Consider the following 21,565-nt stretch of genomic DNA (forward strand, 5'->3'; position numbering starts at 1 on the left):
GGAAGTGGTCACAGCACAGTGACAGAATTCAAAACCAGTCTGGACAATACTCTCAGGCACATGGTGTGACTCTTGGGGATGGTCCTGTGCAGGGCCAGGAATTGGACTTGATGATCCTTGTGGGTCTCTTCCAACTTGGCATGTTCTGTGATTCTGTGATTCTATCTTTCCTTCCTTCAAAGGATTGCAGTCCCATCCTAATCCTTTTTATGAACATATAGAACCATTACTTTTTAAGTTCAAAGGTGTGGTCTTTGGTCATCCTCCTGCAGAGATGTGCTATCACGATAATGTGAAGACAAGAGAGCAGAAGCTTCACAATCTAGTTCCACTCCTGGATCCCTTCTTGTTCCCTGTTCACTGCCCTCCCACCCAGTACCTTGAGGTGGGCAAAAGACAGGGCAATCATAAGGGCTGATTTTAGCCTATTAGGGTTTATCTTCTAGGGACCCTAAAGAGAGGCATACCCACAGCTCAATTCAAGGCCACTATCCTCTAGAGAACATTCTCTCTTCACTGAGGCCATTTAGTTGAAAGGCAATCAAGTGAGAGGAGGCTGAGTTGGGAGTGAAAACAATAACGTGGATAAAGGGCAATGAAACAACCTCTTTTTCCTATGAAATGTGATGTGAAGCTCTCTCAAAGCCAGGTAAGTCAAACTGGTTTAGATATTTTAATTTTTTATTACTATGAAAAATGTAAATATAAATGTGTAAAATTGTAAAGGACAATGGATAAAGCTTTGTTATTTTATTAAAGGTAAACAGAAAGCTGAGAATATCTTGCTATTCCAATCCAGAAGACACATAAGAGGAGGTCCTAATGACTCTACAAACACACCTTTAAAATCTGTTATAGTCAACTTTCAACAGGGCATAATAGTTCACTTTATTACAAAAAAAATGTGTCTTTGAAATTACGAGCCTAGTTTGACTTTCATGTGTTATTAGCTCTCAGTGGAACTTGAAACATTCAAATTGATTGTAATGAGACATTAGCAGACACTATTACTGCAGCAAAGCATTCCAGTTTGGAGATGGCTGGCACAGGAGGCCTCTAAAAGCATCCCAATAGGCAGCAAATATCGTGCACTGACAAAGGGAAACAAAAATCAGGTTTGGAGAAGGTCTGCTGTGCAGCTGGCATTTCTGTGCAGGGCATGCCAAGTGGCTGCTTCGAAGGATGTTGGGAAAGGAGGGCAGCACCTTCAAAGGGCGGAAAGGGTTGCCAAGGGAAGTGCTGGTTAAATGCACATATGTTTTTAAATATACACAAATGAATTTCTGCCAGACACTAAAGCAAAAAGAATGTATTCTCTAGTAAAAAGCAAAAAAAAAAAAAAAAAGACCAAATCAAAGTAGACTTCTCAAAGCAATAATAATTACTCACATATATTTCTGATATCAGAATGCTGAAGGTGAATCTATTCTGAGAATTATAAAACTTCTTATTTTGTCACTTCTACCTCATCTCCTTCATCTTCAAAAGCCTCTCTCACCCCTATGGACCTTTTCTAGTTTTTGCTACAATTTAAATACAATTCAATGAAGGACCCATACCAGAGACTATTTCTCTTTTCTCCTCTCATCTTTCTCAATTTCTTTCATATCTAATTATGTTAGAAGTGTGGAATAGGATCTCACAATTACCCTATTTTCATGATGCTTGTAAGAATTTCACAGCTGTAAGACTGCCTTCGATGCTTGTGCATGTATATACAAGTCTTATTGTTTATTCATTTATAGTGCTTGCATAACCTAAATTTCTAAGGCAAGTACCCTGAAAAAAAGGATTATGAAATACTCTGAAGAGAAACTATTGCAAATGTGACAGCTGCTAAGAATGACTATAACTTTCATATTCCTCCTTCCCCCAGAGGTAACTATTGTTGCTGGCTGAGGAAACAGCTGTAGTGTGCTCATGAAAGGCAGAAAAGGCCTGGAGAAGGCAGATTTGCCCTTTGGCAGTTTGATGTCTTGCTGGAAAGCTTGTCAACCTTATTTACATTTTAATTTGCATGCCAGCCTCTACAAGGTTTTATATTTGGATTCTGCTTTAAAGTATCTCCTTCACTATAATCACAACGACCTTTACATGTCTTCCCCCATTACCCTCTGGGCTGCAGTCCCTGCTTACTGGGCTATCCAAGGAATAGCATCAAGAAATGTCAGGCTAAGCATGACATTTATCCAAACTGCTTGTAAGGTAGACTTTTCTTTTTCTTTTTTTTTATAATTATTGTTTCCCATAGGAGATTAAAGACTGATGTGGGCAATGGTCACATCTTGCTAAAGGAGAGTGGGAGAGCAAAATCCCTTTTCTGCAAGACTGGAGCAAAACTGGCAATGTGCATCACCAGACATTGGCTACCCCTAGGAGCAAAGAAGGCAGGAGGGATGAAATTGGGCAGTGACTAATTACTATTGACATTATTTTTACTGACAGACTGACAACAGAACTTGGCAGCATTATACCCACTGGCTAGTTAAGAGAAGCACTGCCATAAACATGCCCTGCTCAAAATAAATCACAGCACAGGCACAGAAATACAGTGCATGCATTAGCTCCCACCCTGTCAAGCTACTACAGAAACGCGTGCTTTTCCTTACACACAAAATAATGCCAGTTGAAAACATACACAGATTATTCAAGGTTTTATGGGCACTCAGTTGCACCTGTCACAGAAAAGACTTTAGTGAATATATTTTGATCAAGTAAAGCTTTCAAAGCTGCTGAAGTATCGCTGGCAAACAGAGGTGTTTTTGTACGGGCTAATCATAGATTTCTGATGAATTTACCACTTCAGTATTTTGAAATACAGAAGCATCCTCTTCTCATTGTTAACGAGAACACTTTGGGGGATACAGATATCATAAATAATTTCAAGCTCCGTAACTTCTGCATTTCTGATTAATTTTTGATATTCAAATATGTATATAAAAAAAAATCTTTGTACCCTGTGACTGTGAACAGACATTGTAAGAATGGGGCTAAGATGAGCTGTACTGCTCAGGGTTAAATGAAGTGCCATATCTGGGGTGAAAGATGATTTTTTTTCCCTAGGTCAGATTGCAGGGACAGTTAGACTGGGTTTATGTCACATATCTGCTTTCTGTGACTATCTCAGAGTTTTATCAACACATTCCACAGTATTATCAGGAACCCGATCTCCATTTCTCTCAAGTATCTATTTCAATGAATCATTGTGGAATCCAAAATTAAATAAATAGCACCAAGCCTGAGTCAGTGTTTGTTAGTCTTTCCAAAAAAATAATTGGGATGATCATCAGGGCAACATCTGAACTTTTACACTTCAGCAGTTATTTGAACTGTTTAGTTATAAGTGGTGCAGCCTTACCAATACAGTGGGTACAGAAGATTAATACATGTCTGTGTGGACACAGAAATATTTCTTCACTTCAAGGCACAAGAAGGTGCTGTGCAGGATAATTCTAAATTCTGCATCTCCTCAAACCTTTAGATGCAAACTGACTATATTGGTCCTTTCTGTTCTATAAGATAGCATGTGGCCATGACAAGAGTAAAAAGTTTTGACTGCTCTGAGTGTTTGACTGGTCTGTTTCTTCAAGGTCAGACACCCTCTATCACAGGGATCTCTCATTGCAAGCTGTGCTGGTTTTGGCAGAGAGAGAGTTAATTTTCTTCACGGTATGGGGCTGTCGGGTATGGGTATGGGGTAATTTTCTTCTGGTATGGGTCTATGGTTTGGATTTGTGTTGAAAACAGCATTGATAACACAGGGATGTTTTTGTTACGTCTGAGCAGTGCTCACATGGAGTCAAGGCCTTTTCTGCTCCTCATCCCACCGCACCAGTGAGGGGTCTGGGAGTGCATATGGAATTGGGAGGGGACACAGCCAGGACAGCTGACTCCAACTGACCCAAGGGATATTCCAGACCATGTGGCATCATGCTAAGCACATAGACATGGTGGAAGAAGAAGGAATAGGGGGATCTTCAGAGTGGAAGTGTTCACTTTCCCAAGTCACCATTAGCTTGATGGAGCCCTGCTCCCCTGGGGATGGCTGAACACCTGCCTGCCTATGGGATCTGGTGAATAAATTCCTTGTTTGCTTTGCTTTTGCTTTACCTATTAAACTGTCTTTATCTCAACCCAAGAGTTTTTCTCACTTTTACCCTTCCAGTCTCTCCCCCATCCCATCACAGGGCAGTGAGTGAGGGGTTGCAGGGGACTGAGTTGCAGCTAGGGTTAAACCATGACACAAGAAAAAGGATATATGGATCTGAAATGCCATAATTGCTGGTGGATGACACTATGCCATCGGTCTGTAATTTCAGTGCTTGGAGTTTCTGTCAACCTCTCTTAAGCCTGATCTGCCAGAAATACTTCCCACAAGTAAAGAATGCTGACCTAAGAGCATGATCTAGCCTGGCTACATGATGGCTGAGACTGATGACCTGGGAAAGAAATGGGTGCATGGAATGCTGTGATGATGTCCTTATTTAAGTCTTGTCATTCTTCATCACACTTTCAGTACAGTTTTGAAGTCACCAGCATGGACAATGTCAGAAGAAACAAAAAAATTCTGGGAGGCCTGTGATATGGTGCCTACAGCTAAAAAGAAATCAAACTTCTGAAGAGATACAGAATCAAAGGACCTGGAAAATATCAGTCGGATGGTACATGTTACAAGACTCAACGCAGCAACTATGGAGAATAAGTTCTGCAACAGATCAGAGCCAATTATCAAAGTAATCCCATTTGGCCATAAAAATGTCTAGTCATTTAATACTGCTAAGTCTTGTTTGTAATCACAGAACTTAATGAGAACAACTTACATGGAAATCTCCGGAGTAGAAAGGCTGCTAAAGAGGATGTTAACAAATGAAAGCAAATTTGAGGTTTTAACTTCTTTTATATAGGCCACACTTTATTCATTGAGGATTTTCCTTTAATCAGCCAACCCCATGCCGAAGCCAGCTACAAGATTATGAAAGCACACTTTTGTTTTCACACTCTGTGCCATGTAAGCAAGTCTCTCAATTAAGATTTCCTTTGTTTGCATGAGATTCTGTTTAATTTCTGGCAGGCAGATTCAGAAATAATTACCACCTATAGAAGGATGAATAGCAGGCAAATCTACAATTCTCATTACCCACCAGAATTTCAAAGAGAAATTCTGAGCAAGCATTTGGCAGGTCTGTGCAAAGGGGAAAAGGTATTGGACAAAAGTAGTGACATCTAATTCAAATTTTGAACAAGAATGATAGTTAGCAATGTCTGGGACCTCACATCTGGGAAGAGCCTGAGAGTACTCTCAGAATACTGAGAAGGATTCACATGTCTTTTGAGAAGTCTGGCTAATCCTTGTCATGTTTAAGGCATATTGGAGGTCATATCTCAAACATTAGGGAATGGTTTGGTCAATAGGGAACAGTAGTGCTACATGTTAAAGATTTTAGCCAGTTTACAGTGTAAACTCCTGGTGGAGGGCTACAAAGAAGATGGTTCTCAGTGGTTCCCAGCGATAGGACAAGAGGCACTGGGGACAAACTGAAATACAGAAAATTCCATTTAAACATTAGGGAAAACTTTTTTATTCTAAGGATGGTTAGATATAAAAACAGGTTGTCCAGAAAGTTGTAGAGATGTTCAAAGCCTGACTCTACATGACCCTGAGCAACCTGCCCTTGCCGACCCTGTGAGAGTGGGGGGCATTGGAATAGATTAGCCAGCTCTCTTCCAACCTTTACTATTCTGTGGTTTTGTGAAACAATAGGTCTAATTCTCTGTGGTTATACAAATATAACATATAAGCAAAGCTCTTTATCCTCTTCTGCTTAGAAACACAGAGCTGGTAAACCCCACAGGCAAGATACTGTATGGTTAACAACTTCAGTCCTTTAGAATGCAATTATTAGAATAAATAAAATATTACACTTAGTGTGCCCTGGCTCACGTTATCCTCCCTGGTGACAATGCTGTTGAACAACTGGGTACGGCAATATAAAGGTTTAATATCTGACTATATTTAATATTGAACACCCTGATATAGGCAGTGCCCACAACAGCTGCAGGTCTGTCAGCATTTTCAAAGTTTTATAACAGCCATAAAAACTCATGGAGTACAGAAATGAGTCAACCAGTACTTATAATTGCTGGCATTTAGCACCAGAGATGATGACTAAGAATCTATATTTGAAATACCTGGAGTTGGTGCAGTCCAAGTACAAATCCTAGGGAAGATCAACTAAGCACTAAAATTTTGTGAATTAAATACTCTGAACTGCGTACAGATTGTAGAACTTTCAGATGAGCACTTAAACACACATTTATTCATATGCACTACAAACATATTTGGTTATCATGCAAAATGAGTATTGTTTTGATTTGGTTTTCCCCTAATGCAGAATATTACCCTGTTTGGCATTTATCTTCCTGCCCTTTTATCAGCAGAGGTGGCTGCATTTCACATTTAAGAAATAATGTTAAGGAAATTCCCTGGGGCATAATTTTCAATGGCAGATGTCATGTGTCACATATGCTCAAACAGTTTGACAGCATGCAAGTGGTCTTTCCTTTCTGCATTAACCAACCCTACAAAAAATTAAGTTGAAACAAAAATTTAGGGAGTTAGTATCATAATGTCTGAGATATTTCTCTGTCAGAGAAGGAACTTCACTAAAAAATGGATGTCTTAAGATTATACACTAAATTTATTTTTCTATGGCAGTTTATGCTACGTATTTATATGGCAGTTTATGTAATTCATCTGAAAGAGGGCTGATCTTCCAAACCACTTGCTAACATAATTTACAATTATGTTGCTCATTATCCAAAAGAATTCTGATATGTTTCACAAACTGCAGTACAAACACCATATATTGATGGTATCCATGTCATGGGTGTCACTCACAATTACAGAAGTGCTGCAAGTAAATCGAAGAATAAAACAGTGGCTAAATTAAAATGGTGCTTGATCTGCAGGTTGAGCAGATTAATTTAACTACAAGTTTGTCTGAAAAACCTACAGATAGTTTCAAAGTCACACTCAGCAAGAGGTATATCAATCAGAAGATGCAAGGCTGAGTGAGACCTCACAGGTGTTAACCAGAGGTTAAGGCACACATTGACTACGTTTCTGTTCTCAGGCTGGTCTTTGACTTACATGTTTTTAGTTATATGCAAATAGTGTAAGGAAGATCTCAATCAGGCTCTGCATGTCTCCAGATCAGTGCTTAGACTCTTACAATTTCCATTACTAAACTGAGTAGGTGACTTTAATATTCGAATTCAAGTTATTCACTTGCATATTAAACTAAAGTATCTAATTTTTTGCTGGAAAAACTAGTAAATTAAATATGTTTCTTCACTGAAAAAATGAACTTTTTAATCTAAATACAATTTGCCAGTAGGGATACAATTTTTCAGCACAGATATTCAAAGGTTCTTCCTGCCCCTTTTTTCTACCTCCCTCAAATAACAGTTTTGGACTGAAGTTTTTCAGCAATATCTACCTATGGTTTTATTTTCTGTTTTGTTTTTTTTTTTCTCCCACTGATCTCAATCTTCGACACATGTTTATGTTTAGGAATATAAGCCTGAAAAAATGGACATATTTCTGTTATTTTGAACCTCACATTGACATAAAATATCATGTCTATTTTACCTTCATGTATACTTCAAAAATAACTCCTAACTATACCAAAATTCAGCATAGTCTAATATCTCAGGTATGGTAAACTAATACTAGGGAAAGGCATAAGGGGTAAAAGAAAGACAGAAGATATAAATGCTATTGTTGTATAGATTCACAAGAAAACATACCAGCTAGCTGATTAATTTGAAGTAAAAGTAGTCTTAGTAATTTTTCTTCTCATCTTTAAAATCTTAAAAATACCTCCTATGATAAATACAAAGCAATAATTCTTGATCAAACATATTTTAAGATTTAGTTAACAGGTCTACAGACAGCTTCTATATCCTAAGCTTGTTTCTTCCTTTATTAACCAAGCATACAAAAAATAAACTGAAAGAGAAAATTTCAGTGTTTCAATCTTGATAAGTTTAGGTGCTGCTTTGGCCAGCCCCCAAATCACACTTTATATTAAATATCTCAAACAATTAAGGAAAAATGTTGGATTTTAAGTCTTATGAATAGTGTAGGGCAAAAGCTAGACTAATTTACGACTGGCAGATAAACCCGAACTAAAATTTACACATGCATTTCATAGTAATTCCACTAGAAAAATGCATAAAAATATGTAGTCCTTCCTGTTTTCTGTCCTCTAGCACTTGTACTTTTTCCTGTTTGATATCCCTACTGTTCAATACCTACACACTGAAATGAATTTAAGAAAAACAAAGTAGAATTTATTCACATCTCTGAAAAGAAGGGAGAAAGCTGACTATGAGTGTTGTAATTTCAGTGGTCAGGTGCGAGTAGCAAGACATGAAAGAGTAAAAACAAATGAAGGCATTTGAGTGCAAAATATTTGCATCACATAAACTTACAAAGGCCAATATGTAATTGCTACCATAAAAATATCCTCTGCATAACTGTTTCTGGAATCTCGTAAAACTACATCAGTCACAATTGTAATTCAAAAATAATAAATTTGAATTGGGATAGAAGAAACCAAATATGAACAGGAATGACTCTAAATGCATCCAGGATTATGAAATAATTTCTTTAATTGAAATAAGAACATTTTAGAATATCTACAGAAAATTTTAGGGTTTTTAACTAGTAAATTGCCAAGTATAGTGAAATGAAAGTAATTTTACACCTGGAAAACCTCTTTTGAATGTAGGAGTTCTATTTCCCTCTCCTCTGAAATTTGGTTCTGTGTTGGATGGGTATGTTTCACTGAAGTATTTAACACTTGTAGTTGCACCTCAAAGAGAAGAAAAACAGACAACTACTGTGAACAGCTGAGTTTTACCTAATGCCATCTACTAATAATGTTACTTTGCATTTCTGAACTACAGCCCAGCCCAAAGCCAGAAGCAGTCAGTGCGCACTGTCAGTTCTCTATAGAATCTCTACCAGAAACACCCACATGAGAAGGGCAAGGATAGTCCATGGAACACTGAGCAGATAATGATTTTGCCTATTCCCACTTTTCCATGTGGGATAATAGATTCCTTTCACAAAGAATCACAAGGTAGCAGGGGACGAAGACCTACTATTATAAATAAATTGAGATAAGAAGTACTGTAAATAAATACAGAGAGAATAAGATACCATTTACATTAAAAGGTACTATATACTGTATTTATTTATATTTATACCTTCTTAAAACCTACAAGTAGGTTTTTTGAAAGAAAGTAGAGATTTTCCTTAGTTGATAATGTTTTCATTACTTTACTTAGATACCACTAGGTAGAAGCATTTTCTCCTTAGTATTACTAGCTGTTCTGAATATTTTTTTTACTTGTTGTACGCAGTACTGAATGCAGCAAAAATGCTCCTGAGAGTACGATTTCCTTAAAATACAGAAATAAATAGCTATAAAAGGAAAAGAAAAGCCAACAAAACAAACTCACAACAGAGTGAATAGATTAGTCTGCCTGCCTCACGCACTTGTTCAGTTTCAGCATGTGGTTGCACACAGCACAGTTCAATCAGTTTTTTATTATTTTATAATGTTAAAGGTTATTACCACAACACAAAAAAGGGATAATAGAGGATTCTTAAATTAGCATTTGCTTAGCCCAAATGACACTGCACTAATCTCTTTCATAAAAACCTATCACAAATAGTATTGTAAATGTTGCTTACAGAGTGGTGGGTTTCTGCTGTCTCCCAAATGAGGAACATCTCCTCAGGAATATAGTAATGAATTGGAATGGACACACCATGTCCCAGTCTGTCACTTGCGGGTTCTTCAAACACAGCACACTGACCAATGCGATGTAAAGATGACATTAATCTCAGGATTTTAAAAAAAATGTTGTCAATGCAGATTATTCTTCTGCCTGGCTAAAATAATAGGAGATTTCTGCTAACACTAAAGTATTCTGAGAACGAGGACTCCATCTGCAGCTTTATCAGCCTGACTTTTGAGAGAGCAAATTGGTAATTTCCAAGTGGAAATATGTTGATGCCATAAGCCTTTCCCTATAGTACAAAATAAAATTTGTATATTAATATTAAGCTTTAGGCCACAAACTAATAACTTGAACTTTGCACAGGACAGAAGATTGTACACCACTGTTGCTCAGACAACAAATGAATCTGCTGTAGAGGAGCATCACTCCTGTTGGCTTACTGCAAGTGGAATGACAAATGTTCTCCATCTTCAGTTATGCCAGGCAGGACAGAAAACGGAGGACCAGAGAAGCAGCAGATATTTACGATTGCTTTCAGCCTGCAGTCTGATGGGATTACAGTCACTTTCATGTAGGGCTGTATAAGAGGGTCTCCACAGATTTTTTTTTCTTCTATTCATGGTCACAATACGAAAAAGACGAAAAATGTTCACCTAGAGCAATGCACAGGAACTTCCTGTCCAGCTTTCTTGGGACATGTATCCAAGTCCTGCCTGCAGGACTCAAAGCTGTAGGGCCTTTACTAGAGGTAATCCTAAATGTGAGTCAAATCCTACACCCCCATTTATGGGCAGCTTTTCCATAGGTTGTAACTATTCTGTGGTGGAGACACAGCTATAGGAACCAGCACCCTTCTGACCATGCATGTTCCCTGAAAACATGGAGAAACTCCACCGAAAGCTGGCATGAGCTGCTTATCTCTAGAAAAGGACTCTTGAAGAACACTTTTCATGTTGTTGATCATCTAAACTATATTAAATGCCATGCAGAAAGCAGATAATTTGTATCACTTTATTTCATTGACATCTGGCTCCTACTGATTTCTGATGCTGAATTCTCAAGAACCAACTCTACTACCCTGGAGCACACCCTTTTCACCTGTGAGATTTCAAGGACTGACAAATCTGTTTGTCATTTTAACCATCTGGCAGCAAGGAAGGTGCTTTTATTTTATTTTCTTTCCCCAGCAAAGACTACTTATATTAATAGCTCCTGTTTTTTTTTTACCTTTTTTTAAAAACATTAGCATAATGGATCCAGATGCCAAGACACCATGAGCCCCTAAACAAACCAAGAAATTGAATCCACTAACAAATGGTACTTAGCATTTATGAGATGTATTGTGCTTAAAAGGGAATCTTTCATTGGTTTGATAACTTGAATATCCTCTCCTGCTTGTACAATCATATAAGACCTAACCAAAATCTCTTCTGCAGGATTAGACCTTTGCATGTATTTCACTCATAGCACAAAGAACAAACCAACATCAAAGGGCATGCTGTGTTTATGAACAGGTTCTCTCTCTTCTTTGGTTGCCAAATTTGTTCCTGTACTATGCTGAGTGTTTGATAATCCTTTAAAATGGAGTTTCTCTGCCTATCTGTCTGGACATACAAAACCCCCTACTGCTTTCCGTTGTCACATTGTCATCCTTTACTATATTCTGTCTCTTCCCTGCCACAATTATGTTGGCTATTCACAACACTGAGGATACTACATGTCTAACCTATCATTTCACCCATTTTTCTACTGAAGGTGCTCTCCTTGAATCACTGTGATTTCCAGTGCCTGTATGGCTTTGTTTCACACCCAACTTGATTACTAAATTCAAACTCGAGAATGCTGCAAAATATCATACAATGTTATCAGTCCATTTTTAAAGATAGTTAATATATAGTTAAGTTTTCAGTTCTATGCACTAGGGATTTCTGTACTTGAGACTCAATATTATAAATGTATTGTTCTATTTAACAGTGTAACAACAATTTTGTGTTGTGTGCTTGAAAGAGGAAAATAGAAGTGTTACAGGCACACAAGTATATGAGTTTACACACTCCTGCTCAATCTCCAATCACTTCTGACACAAAGAGCACAGTTGCACAACTACACAGTCACACATTAGTTATATTTCCTGCAAACCAAAAAATAACTCTCCAAAGACTAATGCTGCATTATCCAATAACCTATTTCACCAAAAAATGTTGGCCACTAGCTGCCATGGGACTTCATAGCAAACTTGAAGGTCAGTATATCTGAGGTGTTTCAGATCAAATTAAAAAGAAAAAAAAATCAATTCCTGAGCTAAGACTTTTATTTAGGATCTTCTTCCCCAGCATCTATATTTTATACAAGAGATAATCTGAACATAGGTGCCTTGGTTGGTTTCATCTGTAACCAAAAGGTAAAAGCAGAGAAAGATTACTTTTGGAGAGCAGATTTCTGCTACTCAAGATTGCTATGCATCAACCCTAAAATATTCAGAAATGAACAGGAAGCCAACATACTTCTTGGAGTTATGGTGCAGAGTGTTTCCAGCAGGATGTAGCACTAACAGCACAGACAGATGTTACCTGGACCAGCCCTGGTAACTAAGGGTATTCAAGACATGATACTCCATGGAGAGCATTGCTGTCACTTACTGCCAGGTGGGAGGAATGGATCACAGTACTAAGCTAATATCCAGATAAAACAACTGTGTTCTCCAGGTCAGAGATGATTTAAAATACAACTGTTAGTCACTGTTGTTTTTCCTTCAGCACCCCTCCTGGACTAGGACCACAAAGCAGTAGTAGGCATGCACCCAGGATAAAATGTGATTTTTGCTACATTCTCCAGCTATTTCCCTTGGTCTTATTTGGACTGAACTTTGAGAAGCTCATCTGTGCCCAAGCCTCCATACCACTACCTGGAGATTGAACTAGTTGTCAGCTTAATTTATTGTGTAATAACATATGGTGAGTCTGGATCTCTGGTGCCCACAAGAGCCCATATGCCCGTATCATAAGTTTCTCTTTTAGGGTTGCTTTTCCTGTCCCAATTTATACTTCCTCAGTTACAGTACATACATTTACATGGTTAATGTTCAGATTGCTGAGATTACACCATTGTGATGCACGCAATATAAATGCCTAGACAGATGGATGCAGTATCACAGATTTCTGAAAGGAGGAGAACTTGCAAAGCCAGAAGCTCACACTTCAAGAAATGCATTTGCTAGCACAGGGGTCACTGAAAATAGATCTGAATACTTAAAAAGCAGTGAAATACTCTTAAAAAAAGTACTGCTGACAAAGGTATACACTCTTTCCTAGAAATAGGCCCTAGTCTTTTAGGCAGCCAGGAAATGATCATCACAAAAAATTCTGATTTTTTTCATATTTATGATTTATAAAGAGTAAGCGGAAATCTGCTCTGTGAGGGAGGTGTGTGGCAAAGTCCACTTTGCCAATAGTCTTCCTCTTTCAATAAAAAATGATGCTAAAATAGACACCTTACTAATTAAACCAGCATCAGTCCTGCAGCTTTGACATATAGCTCACAGAACAGATTATTTCTAAGTCAGAAGTCACAATAAAAGTTAAAATCACTACATAGTAAACAGTTTGAACTGATACCAGATGAGAGGTCTCTGGAAGAGAGTGTCTCTCTCCAGCTACTAATAATACAGCAATAAGACAACAGGTGCTGTTCTGCCAAGTCCTCTTGATATTTTGACACAAAAAACTTGCCTCTCTAACCCACAGACAACAAAAAAACCCCGCTACAATGAGACAAAAGAAAAGATTATAATACTGATACTGATAAAAAGAGAATTAAAATTGTTGCTTGTGACGATTTACTTCTCCTGAAGAGAGATGTAGGTATTGTACAGCAATGTTAATATTTTAGTCTCATAAACTCTGCTTTTCAATTCCTTTCTGATTAAAGCAACAAAAAAAATTGCAGGCTTACTGATCTTTAAATGTTACTGGCAAAATAATGTCAACACATTAACGGAGCTTGCTTGAAAAGATACAGAGGTCAAACAGAAGCAAGTGACAATCTGAGCAAAGAATCTAAAGCTGATGAAATTCAAAAAGTCATGCAGATGTTATAGGAAATATACCTTTCCCTGCTTAGCTGCGCTATAATCATGTTCCCACAGTTTGTTTCAAAGTCTCCCTTTGCCTTTCATCTTACACATATTTCACCACTGTTGTTATGCAAGATGGGGAATCATTCATTTTAATGTGATACTAAGCATATTACCACGAAAACAGAGAGAAGCTACCATTTTACCTATTATCTAATTAAAAAAGCTCTACTATCCAAATTCTTTGCAGCCCCTCACTGCACACAAAAGATTTAATGCTGCATATGAAAAGGCACATGTACAAAAGAGGAAGGCATTGTAAATGCTTCTGATATTTGCTTTTTCTTTTCCTTCCTCTTGTTACAAAAGCCACAGCTATCACTCTCTTTAACCGCTAATAAAAGCAATTAATTGACAGGTAGATTTGCTGGTTTGTAGCTTCTTTGAACCCCCGACACATTCACTAAAGGAAAGTAACTTTAGCTAGGAAAGAGATCCTCACAGCACGATGGTGAATAATTCATCATTACATTTTTCTTTTCATCTCGTTTTGTGCCAGTAACGTACACAACTGAAAATATTGCAAAGTCTAAAACCAACCACAGACAAGGATTTCCAGCAGCAAAATACACTAAAACTAGCAGGCAGGTTTTCCCAGCTTATATAATAACAGCTTTAGCTCGACAGAACCCCCATCACTCACCGAAGACTGAATTCACTTGAACAAAAGCAGAGCCCCGTCACCAAATGCAGCTTCGCAGGACTCTCAATGCAAGATGCTCCTGTCTGCTGTTCGGTTCACACTTGCCTTTATAACTAAGCCAACCAACAACATTCAGTTGCGGAACCTGATGAATTATAAAACGGTAGCTCCCAGACTCTCATATTTTACATCACAGGGGGTGGTCATCCAGCATACACACTGCCTGTGTACATATATTCTGCTATAACTCATCCTGATAAACACATCCGTACTGGCAGCAGTGACAGTAATTGGTGCTCAGGATGTACAAGCACAAACCAATAGAGCACACTCCCACCTTCTGCTCTGTGCAACATCTCTACCTGTCAATCACTGCACCTTGTTAAGGTGGAATGATCAACTGCACTGGGGGGAGAGGCAAAACTCAGAGAGGAAACCATCTACCAATACAAATTCTTCACTTAAATATTTCTTAATACAGTAGTAAATGTAGCTTCAATATCCTCCAGATAACAGCTTTCGTGATTTTTTTTTTAAATCTTCATGAAATCTTCCCTTCTTAAAGACACAGTTCTTGTTGAGTGACTAACACAGGCTTCGTAACTTCCACTATCATGAATGGAAATTATTCAGGCAAATTCCAGGGATATTAGCATGGATAACCTAAAAACATTACTCCAGGCAGAATGACTGTTAAAAGCAATATACTTGTTAGGTGAAATTCTGTATACATTTTAAAATCCTCTTAAAAATGCTGACAGATTTTAAGAACATCCTCAAAATTAAAAATATGTATTTGTGACGCTCTTCACTTCTCTAATGCTTTCTTTTCCCCATATGCTTGCATTGTTTTTATAGTCAATGTACAGAAACAAAATAACAGAACCAAATACCTAAAGCTTAGACCCATTAATACAATTAAACTAAACATTTTCAAATGGGATTAATTACAGCAATAACAATCACAATTGTTGCACATGCCACAGATTAGCACTCAAAATTAGCCTCTAGCAGGTAAAACTAGTTATGGTAAATGGTAAAACACTGCCAGGGATTAGCCACTGGAAAGGGCTTTGCATGGCAATTCTTTTACGATGGAGCAGAAGTTGCTCTTTCAGAGTTGAGCTCCAGGAATCCTGTCTGTGTTTTACACAAATTCAAGGCTATTTGTGTAAGTATGGAGTGGGAATGAACCCTTTATTCAAGAGAATTTTCTACTTCTACATCACTGATGATGATTCTCAGAGGGCTACATTTAGAACCTAAACACTTGATGAAGCTCCTTTTGTTCCCATGCCTGTAAAACTCCCCCAGTTTTTGGTACCATAAAGAAAGGTTGTGCTTGGGAAGGTGAGTGCAGTTGTGTGTGTGAGCAGTTGTGCATTGCCTGGATGCTTTTCGATGAACAACTGGGCTGAGGAATGCAAATGAAGTCTGCGCCAGCAGCCCCAGGCAGAAACCCAACCCTTCTCACCATCTGGACTGACTGATGTGCGTCACAATGTGGGAACAGGGTGTTGTATTTCGTGCATAGCAAAAGCTAGTCCTATATATATCCCTTTTCTCCTCTTCTCAGCTGCTCGTTCCACCCCATTCCTCATTTGTCTCTGTGTTCAGCACCTTTACTATGTGAGAATAAAATCACTTAAGGCCAGCAGTGTTTCTGCATGTTCTGCTGGCTCTTACTATAGCAGCTTGTATGAAGGAAAAGCTCTTTAGAGTTGGGTGACAGAATGTAGGAGAGACATATTAGGACTCAATCAGAGTATTGGTTTTGATGTCTCCATCTTTCTCAGAAGAAAGGGCAGCTGAGATCCAATAATTGGATTCTCCAGTGATGCTGATTGAGAATAATCCAATATAGGCAGCAAATATTTCAAATGATAGACCCTGGCTCATTAAGAAGCAGCAAAGAGACCTGTGCCACTGGATTTGGCTTTTAGAGCCAAATTCTATTCTCAAGGGCTTATATATTTCACGTGCATGTCATGGAGGTTCCCTAAAATGGCCCAATGACAACAGCTCATTGTCTTGTGCACTAATTAGGGTTTTCTGACCTATTTTTTAAAAGAGACAGTTTCAAACCATATCTGCCAGAATGCCCTATTTTCTTTTTTGTTTTGCCTTAAACATTCAGATTTCAAGAGGCTTCCCAAGGATCTGTGTAAACACGACACTGCCTTATAATAATTTGGTGCAATGGGATTAAGACACAAGCAATGCTTGGTTGAATCTCCTTGCCCAATATAACATTCACTCTAAAATTCAGCTCACATTTACTGAAGAAAATGTTTGTAAAAGTGACCAATATCCCAATAATGTAAGCCACAGCAATATTTCATAGCTGTGTGTAGGTGGCATGCATAAACCACAGTCTGCGGTATTACATAAGAGCCACAATTCCAAGAAAAATTTCTACCCTGCTTCACACTTACTTGCAATTTTTAATCAGTTTTGCTGCCTTCCATGTTACCTTTCCATGGGTAATATAGCTGATACTGCCGTAATATTCAGCAATGTAGTGCTCTGTAAAAGTGCTACCTTCTATATGATTTGATACGCCCAACACACAACCTATATCCTCGGGTTCTGTTCTTATACTCTGGTGCAGAACGTGAGACTTTTCACATTCAAACTTACTCACTTCACTGACAGGTGTGTGAAAATCCCATATGGCTGCCAGATTTCTATATACCTACATATATAGAGAAAGTATGTATTTTTAAGGCATTTGTAACAAACACATTTAGTATTGACTTTGATGTTCTTTGCTTCAAGCTGCAAACTAGAAATGATCTAAAAATGAAAGAAATAACAAAAAGAAAAGACTAAAGTGTTCCCATTTGCTACCAAAACATTACTTCTTTCTTCTATAATCATGTGGACTATATTGACTACACATCTTAAACATTTTATTTGCTATCTAAAGTGAGCACACAGAGCACTGGGGAAAAATCAGGGCATTCAGCTGAAATGACAAGAGCAGAAGAAGCAAAGATAATTTCAAATTAAGAAAAACTACAGGCAGATTTGATATTGTCAAGATCACAAATTAGCTAATACTGTTAACTAGATCTCCAGAATCTCCACAGCGTGGACCTAGAGTTCCAGGAGAAAAAACGTGCACCAACAGAGATAATTTCCAGTCTATGCCAGATGGTATGGATGATCAGTACCCTTGCCTTGTGGCCTAAGAAGCCATCTTGCAAACTAAAGAGGTATTTATTCAGTGTCCTGCATTTAGCAAATTGGCTTTTCCATTCCTTCACTGATTTTTTTGTCAGACTTACACTGGATACACTCTTACCTTAGATTTACACTCTTTGATCTGATAGCCTTTTGATGGCACTGTCAGAGAGTATCTCTAAACCAAAGAGCAAAGCAGGATTTAAAAAAGGACTGGGCATTTATTAGACAATACCATCCAGAAGAACAGTAACAACAAGAAACCCAAGCTTTCCAATGATCAGCGTTTGTAAAAACACTTTGTTTCTTATAGATGTTTCTCCTTTCATCTCAGGCTCAACCCACTGCTCTTCATCAATCTGCATCACTTTACAACAGTCTAGCTTCTCCTGGGCCCCTTACAGACAGAGAATCTCAAGGGCTGCAAGTCCCTGCCCATCTTCCTCCCAGCAAAGGTACTAATTTAGCTCTCCCTCCCTAATCCAGCTAAGAATTACCAGGAAATCTGTATGAGTTTAGTTAATTCTGAGACCTACCTTTTTTTAAAATCAAAATCAGCTGAGCATACATAAAGGTGCTTTATGACACTTGATAAAGGCAATTCCTAGCTACAGGGAATTTCCCAACCTATACACTCTGAAGGGCAGCAGGGTGAGATAGAATCATCATTCCTCTTGAGTACAGAAATCTATCAAATTTTCAATGCCAGCTGAGACCACAGAGGATTTACAAGTTTCACAAACTACTCCACTGTCTATGGTCTGAATCCAACAAGAATTTGTCCTTTTATAAATATATGGGAAAATAGTACACAATGAGTCAGACAGATTTCATTGCTGTAACCTACATACATCCTGCACTGCAAAATAAACAACAGTGACAATGTAAAATAATTTAATTGCCACAGCAGGGTAATGCAGAAATTAATTTTCTTCCAATGCAGGACACTTGAAATTTCATTTAAGAGCAGTTTTTAAATAGAGTCTCAGTTTCTAAGATTAATCTTTTTAAGTACAAATTAATAAAGGTGTATATTTAGATAAATTAGGGCCTTGAAGATAACAGACTGTATGAGCGCTATTACTATAATAATATTTTTCTGAAATACAATACTTTTCTTCCTCAAGTGACATCTTTTTTGCTACAAGTACAGAGTGAAGGCTCAAGTCCTCTTTCTCAATGAGGACCATGTTTGAAAAAATATAGAAAAAAAAAGAATTAAAAGGGAAAGTCAGCTAGGTCTGAATGAACAGACACCCAAGAGAGCAATTCCAGTTGATCAAGGGCAATGATAAGAACTTACTTTGCTAGTTAGGAAGGTTGAACTCTCTTAATGGTGGCTTCATAGTCTTGAGAATATGAATGATCCTATCAGTAATAAAGAAGAGCTGCTAAAAGGAAGGAAGGCCAGATGGCACTTTCCCTAGAGCCTCTGGAGAGGCTGCCTGGATTTGATTTGATTTGATTTGATTTGATTTGAAAAGCCTTTTATAGCACCCCATGAACCTGGAATACTACAGCAACCCATTTTTAAGTCAGTGGATATCTCAGAAACAGTCTGAGATTTCATAAAAATGTTGATTTTCTTTATGGCTTATGTTCATGTGGTTAAAAGAACTGAGAAACTTGGAAGATATAGTTCAGAATCCAGAACTGTTTTGGGGTTTTTTGTTTTGTTTTGTTTTCAGGACTTTTATTTTCCATTTAACCTTGGTGTTTCCTTCTGCTGTTCCATTTTAAATGAGTTAAATTTGTCTGAAGTTTTATATTCAAATCCAAAACAAATCATAAAGGACTTAATAACTCCAAGAGCTGGAAAAGTAGCTAAAGATCCATTTTCTATTAAGTAAAAGTTTAAATGCAGTAGCAAACCAGACAAGCATTTTTTATACAAACAGAAGGTTCCACAATCAACTCCTTGTAAGCCTGGAACAGGGAGCAAATGAGTCAACAGCTTTGTATGGCAAAGAATGGTGAAGCCATGAAGATCCTCCTTTGATTCACAGTTTAACTTTGCGTGCACTCTGTGGTGGGAGGAGTAGGTGGCTGATTTGGGTAAGAAGTATAGCACAGGAATGATACACTTGACTCCTCTGAGGATGGTGATGAAAATCTGTCAGCTTGGCATAGTCCTTCATGTTACCTACAGCAATTACTGACACATGGAGAAAGTAACAGCTCTGCAGACATCACAGTAAAAACCACAGAATAATTACACTTGGAAAAGACCTCTAAGATCATTGAGTCCAACCATTAACCCAGCACTGCCAAGTCCACCACTAAATTGTGTCTCTAAGCACCACAACTACCTGTTTTTTGAACCATTCCAGGGATGGTGATTCCACTATTGCTCTGGGCACCCTGTTCCAATGCCTGACCACTCTTTCAGTGAAGACATTTTTCCTAATATCTAATCTAAACTTCCCCTGATGCAACCTTTGGCCATTTCCTCTTGTCCTGTCGCTTGTTACCTGGGTGAAGAGACTTACCCTACCTGTCTACACCCTCCTTTCAGGTAGCTGTAGAGAGTGATACGAGGCATGGTATGTATGGTGCAGAAAGCAGAGCTGCTTTATTGAAGAGTCCTGTGGCAGTACTACAAGGGGCTACTCACGGAAAGGGACACAAGCACACAAAACAGTCTTTATGAGAAAAGTGAAATTCAGGCCTGCATTTGTGGTAGGTTGCAAAAAATAAGCAGCATCACCTGAGGATACCTTCTGCACTGACTGTGACAAAGAGCTAGCACAGGAATCAGTACGCGTGTGCACACACACACACACTATCAGATTAAGTTTTCCCCTCCTACAGTTTTCTTTCAGGAAAGAAAATTTGAAGCCTGGATGACTAACTACAATGCAGATGGCAGAGCAATGTAGAGATACCCATGCAAGCTCCAAATGAATTAGCTTAGGTGACAACACAAGTGAATTTAACCTACTCATATTGAACTCCGTGGTTATACCGTTCCTGGAGCCTGAACATACAAAGCAGTTTAGGATCCAGACAAGCCGAGGAAGGACAGTAGGTGATACTCAAGCTAGATCTGTGCCAGCATTCTTGCAAATTTACTTCTGCAGGTTTTTTTCCATTACTAATGAATTTTCCAATGAAGTACCTCCCAACAATGAATAATATGTGGAGTTGCAGGAGCATCAGAGCGAAGTACTGCTCTGAAAAAAAAAGGAAGAAATTATTCTCATTTGGGATACGGCAAACCCTCCTTCAGCTCAGCAGGAATCATCTGTAGCCTTGCTGAAACCGCAGATTTACTATCTTGGCTCTAATGTCAGAACAATTCATTCATCTCTCACCAGAAACCCTTTTGGTTAGCTAGGGGTGACGGTACCCTGGTGAACTTACTTTTTGAGGGGACTGTCATGCTCAGTGTATTTCTGTACTGTCCAGGCACTCTGAAGGCATGAATGGCAGTGATAATTCATCTACTGGTCAGCAGTGACCGTGAACAGGGAAATGTCTGCCATTCTATCACATTTATACCTGGTAACTAACTTCCAAAGAGTCTGAGCTCAGTTGGGCACTTAAGGACAAGTCACCATTTTGTGAGGACTGTGTCTGAAGGGATCCAGGAACCAGGACACTGATTAGAGGCTCTGTTCTTGAACTACTTACAGCTTGAGGATTAATTAGGAGTGAGAAAGTGCTCTAAGACCTTTAATTGAAGAACTGAAGAATTAAAGGAGGTAAAATATAAATACTTATTCTCACTACACCATCAGAATCTCTGAGTGAAGCCCTACTGAAATAACTCACACTATGTAGATACA

At 38.3% G+C, this 21,565-nt stretch overlaps 1 protein-coding gene across 19 annotated transcripts in view; it reads right to left on the bottom strand.

Annotated features, from left to right (window-relative positions):
- The window catches only part of DLG2 (discs large MAGUK scaffold protein 2), a 1,039,246-nt gene that overhangs the window by 108,398 nt on the left and 909,283 nt on the right, over positions 1–21,565 (bottom strand). The window contains exon 1 of one of the 19 annotated variants that reach the window (XM_027677528.1): positions 14,592–14,937. The exons of the other annotated variants lie outside the window; for them this stretch is intronic. The gene's annotated coding sequence lies outside the window, so the exon portion shown is untranslated. Of the gene's footprint in view, positions 1–14,591; positions 14,938–21,565 lie in introns of those variants that run through there. 19 annotated transcript variants of the gene reach the window in all.

Source organism: Neopelma chrysocephalum, unplaced genomic scaffold (assembly GCF_003984885.1).
Source record: "Neopelma chrysocephalum unplaced genomic scaffold, ASM398488v2 Primary Assembly neopelma1_43, whole genome shotgun sequence".
In the NCBI taxonomy this organism is placed as follows: Eukaryota; Metazoa; Chordata; class Aves; order Passeriformes; family Pipridae; genus Neopelma; species Neopelma chrysocephalum.